Below are 14,818 nucleotides of genomic sequence, written 5' to 3'. Positions count from 1 at the left end.
ATGATCAGATCTGGAAATCACTAGCTATGATAGGCAAGGAGGGAATATTGCTGCTTACTCAAAACAACAAAAAAAAATGTTACCAAAGAAAATTTAGTTTAGAACTTGCAGTTATGAAAAAGAGACAGGGAGAGGGCTCTGGAAATAGCTGAAGGACTGTGTTCAGCATCACTGTACCTTGCCCACCCCTGAATCCAGCTGCTCTGTCATACCCAGTCAGAGGCAAGCCTATATCAGTTCTGGCCTCTTACCTGCCAGAACCTGGACTTCAAAGACTCACCGGACAGAACTCTCCCCACTTATCTGACTGCAAACAAAATCTCTCCTTAATGAAAGGAGAGTCTCTGCAGCTACTCTGAAGGTTGAGGCGAGTAGGATCTCAAGTTGGAGCCTAGCCTGAGCAAGACCCTGTGTCCAAAAAAAAATGGGGTTGGAGATGCAGCTCCATGGTAGTGCAGCCCTGGGTTCAATCCCTAGTACTGCAAGGAAAAAAAAAAAATGTTGCTTTTGGTGAGGTTGGTTGGGGACTTGCCATCTTTCAGGCCATGAACATGTGTGTGTAAGCTAGTGACATGATAGTCAAGACAGGTATTAATAACTGGGTTATTGGGCCCCAAAGCTGTTAGACATGCTGGGGGCTCTCCTTTAAGGATCTGATGTAACTGAAGAAAGGCAACTTTGCCACACAAAGCCATCAGAAGCAAGGCTCCATCTGTCAAATGCCAAGCAGGAAAGAAGTCTATGGTGAAAACATTGGACATGGCATCAGATGACTTGTGGTTCACTACCTCTAAACTCCATCTGGGTTTCCTGGCTATAAAACGATAAAAGCAAGACTGACTGACCTATGGCTGTGGTAACAGGGACATGCTGAGTATCCAGGGTCTGAAGGGCCATGGCCCTGGAAGACCCCAAGCCACCTCCATTGTGAACCCTTTGTGTTATATAGGGACACTTGGGAAGGAGGGCATCCTTCCCAGCCAAGAGTCCCCAGTGAGGTCCTGTGACTGTGTCCCCATCATCTTTGCCCCCTCTGCCTCCCAGGGACTGCCTGTGAATCAAGCCTCAGCAGAGCTCCTCAGCATGGCCTTGTAGAGGATGTAGCCAGGGTAGCCACTGCTAGGGAGTAGAGGTGGGCCAGTAGCTGTGTACATTCTAGTGTGGGCACATTGCAAGTTCAGGGAATCCAGCTTTCTCCAGTCAACTAAGGAAGCATTTCTTTAACTGCCAAATCAATTCCCATTTAGAATAAGCCCTGCTCTCATGTCCAGGCCGGCCCTCCCAGACTAGCTGCAGTGGAATCCTAGATGTTAACAAGGGGCCCTTAATGAAGGGTTCTGTGCTCACATTCTGGGAAGCACCGCAAAGTCCCCTCCTCGGTAGTTCACTTCTTTGAACAACAGCATCCATTGTGATGTCCGGTGGTGGGAGAGCTGAAGGATTCCTTGCGGGGAGGGAGTTGGCCACCCCCAACTACTCCAAATACAGTCTAGTAAAATCAGGGAACTTGCTTTGAAAACTACTCTGGAAAGGTTATGGTGCTGTCCCTGAAGACCCACAGAACTCTGCTAGAGAGGGCCACCCTCAGACCAGTCACTGTGATCCAGGTAAAACAAGACTTCCCATGCCTTTGCAGGTAGATTGAGGGAGAGACTCTTCTTTTTCCAGGAGTAACCACAGGGCTGGGTTTGAGGCTTTGGGGTTAGACTCAGTAACCAGCTGTGGAATTTTCCACCTCCCTAAACTCAGGTCCCTATCTGAAGACTGGTAGACTTGGTCATTTTTCTGTCTCCAGCAGTGGTATTATGCACCAGAGAAAGGCCTTTTCTAGAACTAATGTCCCTATATGTACAAGCTTCAGTGATTACAGCATCACCAGCTGTATTCAGTTTTGTGATGAGGTTTTGGGGTTTTTTGGTTTTGTTGTTGTTGGTACTGAGGATTGAACCCAGGGTTCTTAATGACTGAGCTACATCCCCAGCCCTTTTCATTTTTTAATTTTAGACAGAGTCTTGCTAAGTTGCTTAGGGCCTACATTGCTGAGGCTGGTCTTGAACTTGCAATCCTCCTGCTTCAACCTTCTGAGTCACTGAGAAGGATAAGTTTTTTGTCAAGATCCCCATGTTCTGGAGGGGATCTCTTAAAACACTCCAACCTGCCTAAAAGCCATGGTTTGATTTCTAGGGACTCACACCATACTTGCCCTTGGTCAGAATTGTCCCCTGACTGATCCTCTATGTTTGAGTCTCCTTACACTGCACTTCAAGGCAGGCTGGAGCCATGTGGCCCTGCCCCACCCTTGCTTGGCTCCAGTTCCAACTTCCAGAGTGAAGTTGGAGCTGCAGTGGCTTGCATTCCCCGCCCTTCTCATCAGATGGGAAGCCTAGTTTGTGGGCTGGGGGCAGCCACAGCTTTCCCTATCTGGTGCCCACTGCCCACAGTCCCTAGGCATCTGCTCCAGGACTTAGAACCCCTTAAAGCTGAAAGCAAGCCTTAGAAGACCACAGCCTGGCACTCGAGCAGGTAAGAAGCAGAGTTGTTTGGTTTTTATTTTTTTTTTCCATAGGATTGCTCTCTCTCTGTTACTTATGACTGGCTAAACCTCATTATTTAGCTGCTGCTGCTTCTTCACCCATCACAGCAAGAGGAACATGAACTAGAACTGACAAAAACAGTCCCAGCCAAGAAACTCCAGAATACATTTCAGAAATGGTGTGAATTGTCTGCTCTGGGTTTTGTTTTTTAACGTTTGCCTTCACAGCCTTGCAGGAAAAAGAAGATACACAAATCCATAAAACAAGTTACCCCTTCTGAGTTTTATCAGTCTTCAAACCCACATTCCGAAAAGGTTGTTCTGGGTTCTTGGGGGTTACTCCACCATGTATTTATTGTTTTGTATCTTTAGACCCTTAATGTATCATGTGCATGAATTATCACTTATCAAAAGTTAATTGATGTAAAATTCTTTAAAAGAAAGGAAAAATAGCATTAGTAAGCCTTCCTCGTTTAGTGTTTCTTTTTTTAATTATTTTTTTGTTGTTGTCAATGGATCTTTTATTTTATTTATTTATTTATATGTGGTGCAGGGTCTCACACATGCCAGGCAAGTGCTGTACCACTGAGCCACAACTCCAGCCCCAGACAGTGTTTCTGAAATTTAAACAAAATGTTCTGCTTTTACACTTTGAACTTGTTTTAAATGCACAGAAACTATGACACTTAAGGTCCATGAGGTATTTGCCACAATAACAACCCATCCTAGGATGCCTTTGCCTCTTGATGAGGAAGGTGGATTGCTTCCAGGTGTTTTGTAATTAATAATTCATCTTTTATGGACAACTCTGTGAAAATAACTTTTTTGGGTCGTTTTAGTTTTGCTGACGTTTCCCCCGCCACCCCACTTCCTGCAGTTTATTCTCCATCCAGGATGAATACTTGGGACAAAGGGCAAAGACATTTTTGTTTATCCATTCATGTTACACATGGGGTCAGCTCCCTCAGAAGAATTATAGGACTCATTTACTAATTTCCAGGACCCTGGTGGCATGATGAGGTTGGTGGGGAACTTGTGTTCTCTGGGGATTTTTAAGGAAGGTGAATGGAATCAGTCTAGTATAGTTGTTAAGAGCTTGGTTTGTATACAGTAGTTGGCTGACTGAGAACTCTCACCTAGTAACTTCATTGCCTCTCAATTCATGTGTAAAGTACAGATTATAAAACTTCTTAGGGATGTCAGAAGACAGAGACAGTGTATGTGAAGCATAATGTCTGCTACTCAGGAAGCACTCCAGAGGGTGCTTCCAAGCTGGAGCTCTCCCTGAGCCATTTTATAAGCTAGGCAGGAGAAAGTCAAGTCATCTTCTTCTTCAGCCCCATTGTACCTGGAATGAAAAGTTTCCTCACTCTTTAGATATGTGTGTGTGTGTGTGTGTGTGTGTGTGTGTGTGTGTGAGTGTTTGTGTGTATGTATGTATTTGGTACCAGGGATTGAACTCAGGGGCACTTGACCACTGAGCCACATTCCCTATTTTGTATTTTATTTAGAGACAGGGTCTCACAGAGTTGCTTAGCGCCTTGCTTTTGCTGAGCCTGGCTTTGAATTCGTGATCCTCCTGTCTCAGCCTTCCAAGTGGTGGGGATTACAGGTGTGAGCCACTCCACCCAGCGAGAGAACTTTTTGATTATAATGCCATGTGTTCCTAGGATGGAGGGCTGGGCATTAGGGTCAGGCCTCCTCCTTCAAAGGATCCCAGGCTCTCAGCTACCCCTGCTATGAGATGAGTATGCACCCTTCCTGGCTCTCAGCCACCTTCCTTATAACTCAGGCTTGGACAGAATAAGAATTCCCAGGAAGTCTGTGGGTGCACCATCTACTCCTCTCCCAGCTGCCACTATGGTAGGTTGCTGGGTGCCACAGATGCTGCACAGCACAATGAGCTCAGGCTCTGGATCCAGTGAGACTGGATTCCAATCCTAACAGTACCACTCCCCACCTGTGGGCTGTTATTGGCCCCCTCTAAGTCTTTGTGTCCTCATCTGTGAAATGGAAATCTGAAAACTTGTGTCATAGTATTACATGAGACAGCACAGATAAACATCTGGCACTTAGGGGCCCATTATTATGAAAGATTAAGGTTCTGGTCCAAGACCTTTGCGAAATGTAGCCAAATTAATCATAAAGATATACAGAAAAGTAATGTATTCATTATCTCTGTCAATAAACATTAATCTGACTGGCTGGCTGGGTGCTGGAAACCAGGTGACAACTGCATAAGACAGCCTCCCTGCTCTTGAAATAGCACCCAGTGTTGAGAAAGCAGGGACAATGATCACTTCAGTCTGGGCACTCAGGAAACGGCCCTAAGCTGAAGGACAAAGAGTAGCCTGTTAGGCAGGGACTGAGAGGAAGGGGAAAAGTAAGTGCCAAAGCCAAGTGGAATTTGGAGAGGGATGGGAAGCTCTGGAGACTGCAGAGTTAGCTGAGTATAGGGAAAAGGGGCATTGGCATGAGATCAGATGGTCAGTTGGGACCAAGCTGTGAAAAGCCTGGAAGGTCAAGTGGGAATTTAAACTTGATCTCAATGACTTAAGGGTTTAAGCAGATTTGAAATTCTGTGCTGGCAATTTCAGGGGGCATGGTATTAGGTGTCTGGCATGCCCCCAGCCTTCTACTCCATCTCAGGGACTTTGGTGGCACCCAGAAAAATTAAGTGCCAAGAATGGAATCTTCAGGTTAGGCCTAGTGCAGGGAAGCCTAGCTGGGGACTTGGGGCCCTGGTTCCTGGGGCTCTGATCCCAGCCACCACCACCAGAGAATGTGGATTTCTTCTACAGTCTCAGATTAGGGCTCAGGACAATTAGGCTGTCCCCACTCCCATCCTCTTCCCCTGATCCTAGGACAATACTGTCCTGTAGCTGCCCTGATTCAGACTTGGGAGGAAGAGACCACTTGTGTGAAATGGGCAGTCTGTCCCTTTGAGCCTAAAAGAGACTCCATGGAGATTGGAGAACTGTGGTCTCCAGGCCTGGGACAATCCCAAGGGGGTTCTAGGCTGTGGTTGTCCTCTGTGCTTGTGTTTGAGAATCATGTCCCACAATTGTGGAGTGGTGTCTTTCTTCTGAGACCTGTGCTGAGGTTGGCCTGAGAACTACCTCCTGAGTTTCCCAGGGACTGCAGGGAGAGATGTGTCCATGCATGGCAGCCTGGAAGGTCACTGACCCTGCCTGGAGGACCAGCCAGTCTGCCCCTTGAGCCTCTTCAGGCCAGGGATGTGTATGTGTTGAGTCTTGGCTACAGTTAGAAAGGTTTAGGTGATGAATTTAAAAAGACAAGGAGATGTGGACCTCCCAGAATTTTTAGGCTGAAATTTGGAGAGACTGAAGCCAAGCAGTGATAAAAGAGGAGAATGGTAGATAAATGGTCAGGGCAGACCAAGAACATACCAGGTCCTGGAGGCCTTTGTTAGGATTTTGATTTTCATCTTAGTAAGAGAAGCCAGAGAAGACTTTGAATTGAGGATGATATGACCTGGCCTTGGCTCCTCCCCAACCATGAACCCAGGGGCTCACATGTGAGCTTACTAGGCATTCACTATTCCATTAACTACACCCCAACTCTTCTTTTTAAACTTTGAGAAAGGATCTTGCTAAGTTGCCTAGGCTGGCCTCAAACTTGTGGTCCTCCTGCCTCGGCCTCCTGGGTTTATAGGTATCTGCCAAGCACACCCAGCTCTGGCAACTGTTAGGAAAGATCAGGCCCCTGTTTCAAAGCTTTCTGGGCTTCCCATTGTCTCTGGCAGCACGAGAAAGTCCACTTTCAGACTAAGAACTGGTGTTTCCTGCTTTATCTTCCAATTTTCTTATGTCATTAAAATCTCTTTGCAAGCATTTCTTACCATTTTAATATCATTTGAGTATACAGTTCAGTTGTGTTAAGTACATGTGTACTGTTGTGCAACAAGTCTTGTAAAACTGTAACTCTATATCCACTAAATAATTCCCTTTCTCCTCTCTCTGGCCCCTGATAAATATCTTTCTACTTTCTATCTATATGATTTTGTCTGCTCTAGATTCACTGTGTAAGTGAAATCACAGCGTTCCCCCCCCCCACAGTACTGGGATCAAACCCAGGGGGCTCTACGACTGAGCTGTATTTTATTTCGAGACAGGCCCTTGCTAGGTTATTATGGTTAGTCTGGAACTTAGGATCCTCCTGCAGCAGCCCCCCTCAGTAGCTGGGATTATAGGAGTGTACTACCGCACCCCGCTCAATAATTTTGAGACTGGCTTATTTCAATTAGTAGAGCATCTTCAAGGTTCATTAATGTTGAATCATGTGTCAGGATCTCCTTACTTTTTAAGGTTGAATGACACTTCATCTTATATATACACATTATATTTTGCTTATCCATTCATCTGTCAACACTTACGTTGCTTCCATCTCTTGGCTATTGTGAATAATATGTTTATAAGGTGAGTGTACAGGTATCATGTTGAGTCTCTGCTTTCAATTATTTTCAATATATACCCCAAAGTAAATTAGCTGAGTCATATGGTAATTCTATTTTTATTTATTTATTTTTTTGAGGAACCGCTATACAATGCACAATGATTCATATGACTCTGCCACAGTCCCGCTATAGCAGAATAACTGGGGGGTGATGAACAACTTGTGTAGATTGATACAGCAGGAGTAGGAGCCGTTTATTATAGGACCGGAGGGGTATTTATACATTCCACACAGCTTATCTTAATTAACATAAACTAGATACAGCAGTCAACCAATAAGGAATCTCCACACTTAATGGCTCGCTGTAGTTATTTCACAAACCACTCCCTCTGGCAAAATGCCAGGCGCCATCCTGACTTGTTTACAGAACTTAACATGACTCTACATCCTGATCAAGACTTCTTATTTCTGGTAACAATAGTAGTAGTTGCTGTTCTTGTTGATATGAGTGCAAAGAGGTATCTTATTGAGGTTTTTTTTTTTTTGTTTCCCTGATGACCAACAATATTTTCATACACTTGTCATCCATTTGTATATCATCTTTGGCAAAGTGTCTATTCAAGTCCTTTGCCATGTTTTTATTGGGTTATTTGATTTTTGGTTATTGAGTTGTAGGAGTTCTATATAAATTCTAGATATTAACTCCTTATCATTATCTAATTTGCAAGCATTTGCTCCTACCTATAGCTCACCTTTTCATTCTGTTGATCACGTCCTGTCCGCACAGACTTATATTTTGATGTAGTCTCATTTATCGACCTTTGCTTTTGCTGCCTGAGTTTTTGGGGTCATACTGAGAAATAATGGCCATGTCCAAAATCATGAAGCTTTTCCTCCTGCTTTCTTCTAGGAGTTCTAGAGTTTTTAGTCTCATATCTTTGCAAGCATTTTTGTAGCTTTATTGTTTTTATTATGTGAATATTATAAAAAATACCAACAATTCAGAAGAGAATAAGACAAAAATCCTTGCTTTCCCAGCAGAGGTCCTCGACCTCTAATGATATTTGACGGGGCAACTATCCAGACAGTGCCCCACTTTATCATCTTCTAAAGTATAATGCGCACATGAATCATCACTGGGGAGTTGAAATACAGGTTCTGGTTCTGAAGAACTGGGGTGGGGCCCCCAAATCTGTTTCTAACAGGTTCTTGGGTGATGCTTGCTACTGCTACTGATCAGGAAGCCATTCCTGGAGTAGTGAGTCTGTCTATATAAACACAAATAGGATCATCTATGTATGACTTTTCTTATTTGTTTATTTCCCTACTCAACAGTATGTCATGGAATACCAATAAGTGTAAATCTCTATCATTCTTTTAGTGACTTAATAATCCCATTAATAAGTAAGGCTTATCAATGAGTCCCTCTTGAGTACATTCAAGGTGCTGCCAAGTCATCATTATTACAAATAATATGGCAGCAAATATACTTGTGTTCCTATATTAATTTCACCAAAGGAATTATTGTTATTTTGTTTATTTGTTTTTCTAAGAAGACCAGAACAGTGGCTGGGCATGGTGGGCATGCCTATAATCTCAGCAACTCTGGAGGCTAAGACAGGAGGATTGCAATTTCAAGACCAGCCTCAGCAACTAAGCAAGACCCTGTCTCATAATTTAAAAAAGACCTGGGGATATAGCTTAGTGATAAAGCAACCCTAGATTCAATCTCCAGTAGCAAACCAAACAAAAACCAAAACAAATGCCCTCAAATATGTTACTCCTTAAAGGAGTCGCCTGAGAGGCTGACTTCTTAATCTCAAGGCTCCACCAACCCCTCCAGGGGGAGGGCAGAGTGGATAGCAGTGTGGGGTAGGGATGGATGGTATGGGAGAAGGCAGCAGTGGCAGGCACTGTTTGCTGTCCACCCTTCAACCTGGTACAGTATGACCAGTACTCACTTAATGCTTACATACAACTCCCTGCAAGCTTCCATTTATTCTCCCCCCATTTCACAGATGAAGAGATTGAGGTCCAGGGAAGTCTCCTAGTTTGCCCATGGTCATGCAAATGGAAAATGACAGTGTTGACATGTGGATCAGGATGGAGTGTGCCAGGTCTACCTCTAGGTGTCTCATTGCTTAGGTAGCCTCAATGGCTCCACCAGATTCTAAAATCCATGTTGCCCCCTTGCTTTCTCACCAATGCTCCAAGATCTATCTGGCAGCTGCCTGTCCAAGAGGGAAGCCTGGCCTGAAGTGCTGGTTCCAGGGTTGCCTAGGTTGGGGGAACAGGGTCTGGGGGAAGTCTTACATCTCACAGGGGTAGTCTCCTTCAGCATCACTGGCTCCTCCTTGGCCAGGACCTGCAAGAAGCTCAATGTTGGAGGTCACAGACAGGCCTGAGCTTGAATCCCAGCCCTGCCATCTGCTGCTCATGGGACCTTTGGCAAGTCACCAATCTTTACCAGTCCCCTGTCCTCTGCCATAAAACGGGGATAAAAATGGTATCTTCCTAAACTACCTTGCATCTATCAGGATGGCTACTATCCAAACAAAAGCAAAACCAAAAAACGAGTGTTGGTGAGAACATGGAGAAATTGGAAACTCACACACTATTGTGAATGCAAATCAGTTGTAGGCCCTGGGAAAGCAGCACGGCTGTTCCTCAAAAAACTAAAAAGAGAATCCCCACATGATCCAGCAGCAGCCCCACTTCTGGGTGTATACTGAAAAGAACTAAAAGCAAGGTCCTAGGAAAATGAGACATTTGTACATGTATGTTCATTATTCATAAATAGCCAAGAAGTGGAAGCAACTCATCATCCACAGAAGAATGTGCAAGTCAAACTCCATATGATGGAGTTTAATTCAGCCTTTAAAAGGAAGGAAATCCTATCACAGGCTACAACCTGAATGAACCTTGAGGATATTCTGCTAAGTGAAATGACCAGGCACAAAAAGACAAATACTGTATGATCTCACTTACCTAAGTTTCTCAGAGTGATCAAATTCATAGAAATAGAAAGTGGAATGGTGGAAGGAGGGGAGAATGGGTATGAGTTTGTTTTGCAAGATGAAATAGTTCTGGAGACGATGGTGGTGATGGTTGCACAACAGTATGAATGTTCTCAATGCCACAGAAAAATGTGATATATTTTATGTTATGTGGTTTTTTTTTTAAAACCACAATAAAGAGATGTCTCCCAGGGATTCTGTGGGGCTTGTGTGAGGCCTTGCCTGTGAACTATTATTAGCAGGAGGGCTGTGGAAATCCAAAGCTTTCTGCCCCCAATCGGGTATAGCTGAAGAGACAGCAACAGGCCTGGGTGTTGGAGGGGTGTCTGTGTCCCTGTGGAAGGAATTGCTCCATCTGGGAGAGGCTGAGGTTCAGAGGAGGCTTGCTGGAGCAGTGGCAGGGGCCCAGCTCAGGAGATCCCTAGCATTTGTGGGATGGGTGGATTGCAGACATTGGAAAGTCCCTGGCAGGAAACTTACTTCCACTAAGGGGCAGCTTACAGGGTGCAGATTTTGGCTCAGCCTAGTGAACTTGTGTTCAGAGCTGTCTGAATGTGGAGCAGGCTGCCTCGTAGAGTGTGAGTCCTCTCTCAGTGGAGGCATGTAAGAAGAGGCTGGGTGAGATGCAGAGAAGACTCCTGTTTGAGGTAGGGGTGGAACCAGGGGTTTCCCAGGCTCTGTGCCTTTCTAATGTGATCAGTCCCGGTGTGTGTGAAGTTGGGACCCAGCTCAGAGGGAGGGGGCAGATGGGAGGAGGGAGAATTGCTCCCAGCCCTCCCCTCATAACAGTGATGACAATTGCTGCCACCCATACTCACACTGCGCCACTCACTGGGTTAAATGCTGAACAGGCTGGATTCAGTCCTGTGTACAGCAGGTGCTGTTCACACCCAGGAGCCAAGGCTGAGACTGAAGTCTCTGCCCAAGGACAGCTAGTATGTGGTGGGTGGGATAAACCCAAGCAGTCTCACTGGAGCCCTCTATGCTGGGCAGAAGTCTCCCTGCTCAACTCTCCCAAGATGACTGCTCTGCCCCTGTTCCTGGCAGTGCATCCCCAGGGACCAACACTCTCCCAGGTGCGGCTCTAGCTTCCACACCTCCCTGACCAGTGACTCAGCACTGCCCCACCTCTGGCTGGCATCACATGTCACACCTCAGCCTTGCTCCTCTGAGAGTCAGGCCCAACCTGTTTCATTCTCCAGGATCTGAGCATACCACCAGCCTTGACTGGAAGCCAGGCCATGTCACTCAGTGCCTCCCTTCTCCTTCCATTAAGTGGGACCCTCCTTAAATACTTCTCCCAGAACTCCAAGTCTTTCCTATGGTTTTGAGTTCATTTGGACTTTTTGATAATTGTGTGTTTTCTGACCCAGCTCTCTGGATGCCAAGACCTTGTCCACATGACCCAGTCGATCCAGCTCCAGCTTAGTGCCCAACAGGCAGTAAATGCCATCACTAATGGGGACGATATGGTGGCCTCCTCTGGCCTTCAATCTGAGACAGAACTACTACCATGTTTATAGCTGCAGTGAAGGAAGCCCCGGCAGTGACAGCAGTTAATCTAGAATGTCATCAGTTAGCTTGGGTGACAGTTGCTTGGTGCTAAGGTGCAGGGGAGCTAACCTTGACCTGTGCCTGGAAGCGTGGGCCCTGGACAAGCACTCTCTTGTGGGATCACACACAGCCCAGTTAAGGAAGTGCTGTTGTTATGTCCATATTGCAGATGAGGAAACAGAGGCTCTGAGAGGTTAAGCCATGCTCAGGACCCCAGAGTTTTCCTTTGCCTCATTGTGCCCCTTGAAGCTTGTGTCAGTTGCTGGGTCTGATGATAGCAACATTAGTGTCCCTCACAGCTTGCTGGTGCCACATTTACTTAAGCTTTCTCTTCTACTCCTCCTGTGCACCCCTGTCCTAGGTGAAGGCTCTGGTAGTGCTATTTTATAGATAGAAAAGTCTCTTAGGGACTCCCCCCAAATCCCACAGTGGGAAGGGGCACACTGGGGCAGAGTCGTGCTCCATTGGTAGCCCCTACTCTCCAGGCTCCTTCCCACTTCAATGCTGGGATGCAGGCTTCATATGTCTCTCCATGGTCTCCTTGGAGGGGATGTCCCAGACCTCAGTGACGCTGGTGATGCAGAGGCCAACAGGCCAGCTGGACCAGCTGAGGTTGGGCCCAGGGCCAGGTACTTTCCACTGTCTTCCCACAGGCAGGAAGGCTTCTTTCATGGGCTTCTTATCTGGAGAGAAGGCCACCTGGTCGTCCTCATCCCCACTCCTTTCCCTGGTCCACCCCCTGCCACTTTTTGAGGGAACAGGAGAGCCACTCCTCTTTGTCCGTGGAAATCATGCAGGCCGAATGAGCTTTGATTCTCTAAATTACAGTGAGAGTTCTGGAATCCTTAACCTGGACTCGTAGAGCATGGTGTCACCCTGGAGGAGGATGTTAGGCACATGAGGACTTGAACCCTGAGCCATCCTGCCTGCTAACATTTGCTGAACAGCTAATGTTTAAAACTCTTTTTTAAAAATTTCTTTAGGGCTAGGGATGTGGCTCAAGCGGTAGCCTGCTCGCCTTGCATGCGTGGGGCACTGGGTTCAATCATCAGCACCACATTAAAAAAAAAAAAAAAAAAAGATGTTGTGTCCACGAAAAAAAAATTTTTTTTTTCTTTAAAAAATAATCAAGGCTGAGGTTGCAGCTCAGCAAGGATATGTACAAGGCCCGGGCCTCCATCCCCAGTGCTGCAAAAATACATTTAAAAATTTTAAAAATCAATTGCATAGTCTTAGATTTACAGAAAAATTGAGCATTTAGAGTTCCATTTAGCTGCCCCAACCCCAGCACAAAATCTTCCTCATTGTTAGCATGTTGCGTTTGTGTCCTCATACCCTTGGTCTGATAGTAACACATAATATGAACTAAATGATTTAAAGTCCATAGTTTCCGCTGGGGCTTCACTTTTCCTGTTGTACAGCTCTATGGATTTTGACAAATGTATAGTGACAGGTATCACACAGAACTCTTCCTCTGCCCTATGGCTCCCCTGTGTCCCAGCTGTTCAGCTCTCCTCACGCCTGCAACCACTGATCTTTTAACTGTCTCTCTAGTTTTGCCTTTTCCAGAATGTCACATAGCAGAACTCACACAGTAGGTGACCTTTTCAGATGGGTTTCTATCATATAGATATATGTTTTGGTGGCTCCATAGCCTATTTCTTTTTGTTGTTGAGTAATGTTCCATTGTATGGCTATACCACAGTTTATTTATTCCTTCATCTATTTACTGATTGCCACTAGTTTTTTTTTTTTTTTTTTTGAGATTGGGGGGGTCTCACTATGTTGCCTGCACTGGCCTCAAGCTCCTGGGCTCAAATGCTCCTGGGCACAAGTGCTCCCCCACCCCAACATCCCCAAGTAGCTGGGACTATAGACCAACATTGCTAACTTTCTTCTACTTTGGGGTGATTATGAATAAAGTTGCTATAAACATTCATGAGTAAGCTTTTGTGTGGACATAAGTTTTCAGCTTGATCTGGTAAATACTTAGGAACAAGACTGCTGGGTTGTGTAGGAAGAGTGTACAGCTTTGTAGGAAACTTACAAGCTTTTTCAAAGTCTACTACTGCCCATTCTCGAAGCAAAGAATGAGAGCTCCCCTGTCCTGCCATCTTTCCAGCACTTATTAGCAACAGTTTTTGGACTTTAGCTATTCTAAGAGGTGCTTCATGATAGCTCAGTGTTATTTTAATTTGCATTTCCCTAATGATGTCTGATGAGCATCTCCCAATGTTTCTGGTGAGGTGTGTCTGTTCATCTCTGTTGTCTGTTTTAATTGGGGTTTGTTTTCTTATTGTTGAGTTCAAGAGTTCTCTGTAGGGGCTGGGATTGTGGCTCAGCGGTAGAGCGCTCCTCTAGCACATAAAGGCCCTGGGTTCGATCCTCAGCACCATATAAAAATAAATAAAATAAAGGTATTGTTTCCAACTACTTCCAAAAAATTTAACAAAAAAAAAAAAAAAAAGAGTTCTCTGTATATCTTAGATACAAGTACTTTATTGATATATCTGTTTCAAATATTTTCTCTTCATTTCCTCAGCAATGTCTTTCAGAGAAGAACTTTTTAATTTTAATAAAGTCTAACCTAAATTTTCTTTTATGGATTATGCCCTTAGTGTATCTAAAACCTCATAAAAATTGAGCATCTAGAGTTCCACTTAGCACAAAATTTCCCTCATTGTTAATATGAAAGTCCAAGATCACCTGGACTTTCTCCTGTATGATCTTCTGGAAATTTTATAGTTTTACATTTAGGTCTAAGACTTTTTAATTTTTAATTTTTTTTTAAAGAGAGAGAGAGAATTTTATTTTTAATATTTATTTTTTAGTTCTCAGCAGACACAACATCTTTGTTGGTATGTGGTGCTGAGGATGGAACCCGGGCCGCAAGCATGCCAGGCGAGCGCGCTACCAGTTGAGCCACATCCCCAGCCCCTAATTTTTAATTTTTGCAGTGCTGGGAATTAAACCCAGGGCCTCTGGAATGCTAGGCAAATGCTCTACCACTGAGCTACCATCCCAGCCTCTAAGATCCATGTTGAGAGCTTGTTTGGAGGTTCTAGCAGGAGCACATGGTCCACCTCTATCAGAGAAGGTCGTCCACTTTGACTGAACTTGCAGCTTTGAGAGGGACATACGTGAGGGAGCAAGGGCACACCTGCCTAGCCAGCCAGATCAGCCGAATCAACACTGGCAATCAATGGGGTGACAGATCTCGCAACCAGATCACCCTCACATCCTCTAAGATCCATTTTGAATTGATTTTTGTGTAAGGTCTCTGTCTAGCTTAATTTTT

General features: G+C 45.0%; 1 protein-coding gene across 3 annotated transcripts in view; it reads left to right on the top strand.

Moving 5' to 3' along the window:
* Window positions 1-2,334: 2,334 nt before the first annotated feature.
* Window positions 2,335-14,818, top strand: part of Il34 (interleukin 34) — a 63,086-nt gene continuing 50,602 nt past the window's right edge. Inside the window, exon 1 of one of the 3 annotated variants that reach the window (XM_078032654.1) lies at window positions 2,335-2,523. The gene's annotated coding sequence lies outside the window, so the exon portion shown is untranslated. Of the gene's footprint in view, window positions 2,524-10,597; window positions 10,614-14,818 lie in introns of those variants that run through there. The other 2 variants (XM_078032651.1, XM_078032653.1) reach the window with 2 other exon arrangements.

This window comes from Ictidomys tridecemlineatus, chromosome 15 (genome assembly GCF_052094955.1).
Source record: "Ictidomys tridecemlineatus isolate mIctTri1 chromosome 15, mIctTri1.hap1, whole genome shotgun sequence".
Lineage (NCBI taxonomy): Eukaryota > Metazoa > Chordata > Mammalia > Rodentia > Sciuridae > Ictidomys > Ictidomys tridecemlineatus.
Note: the sequence above shows the minus strand (reverse complement) of the source record. Positions and strands in the feature narration are given on the sequence as shown.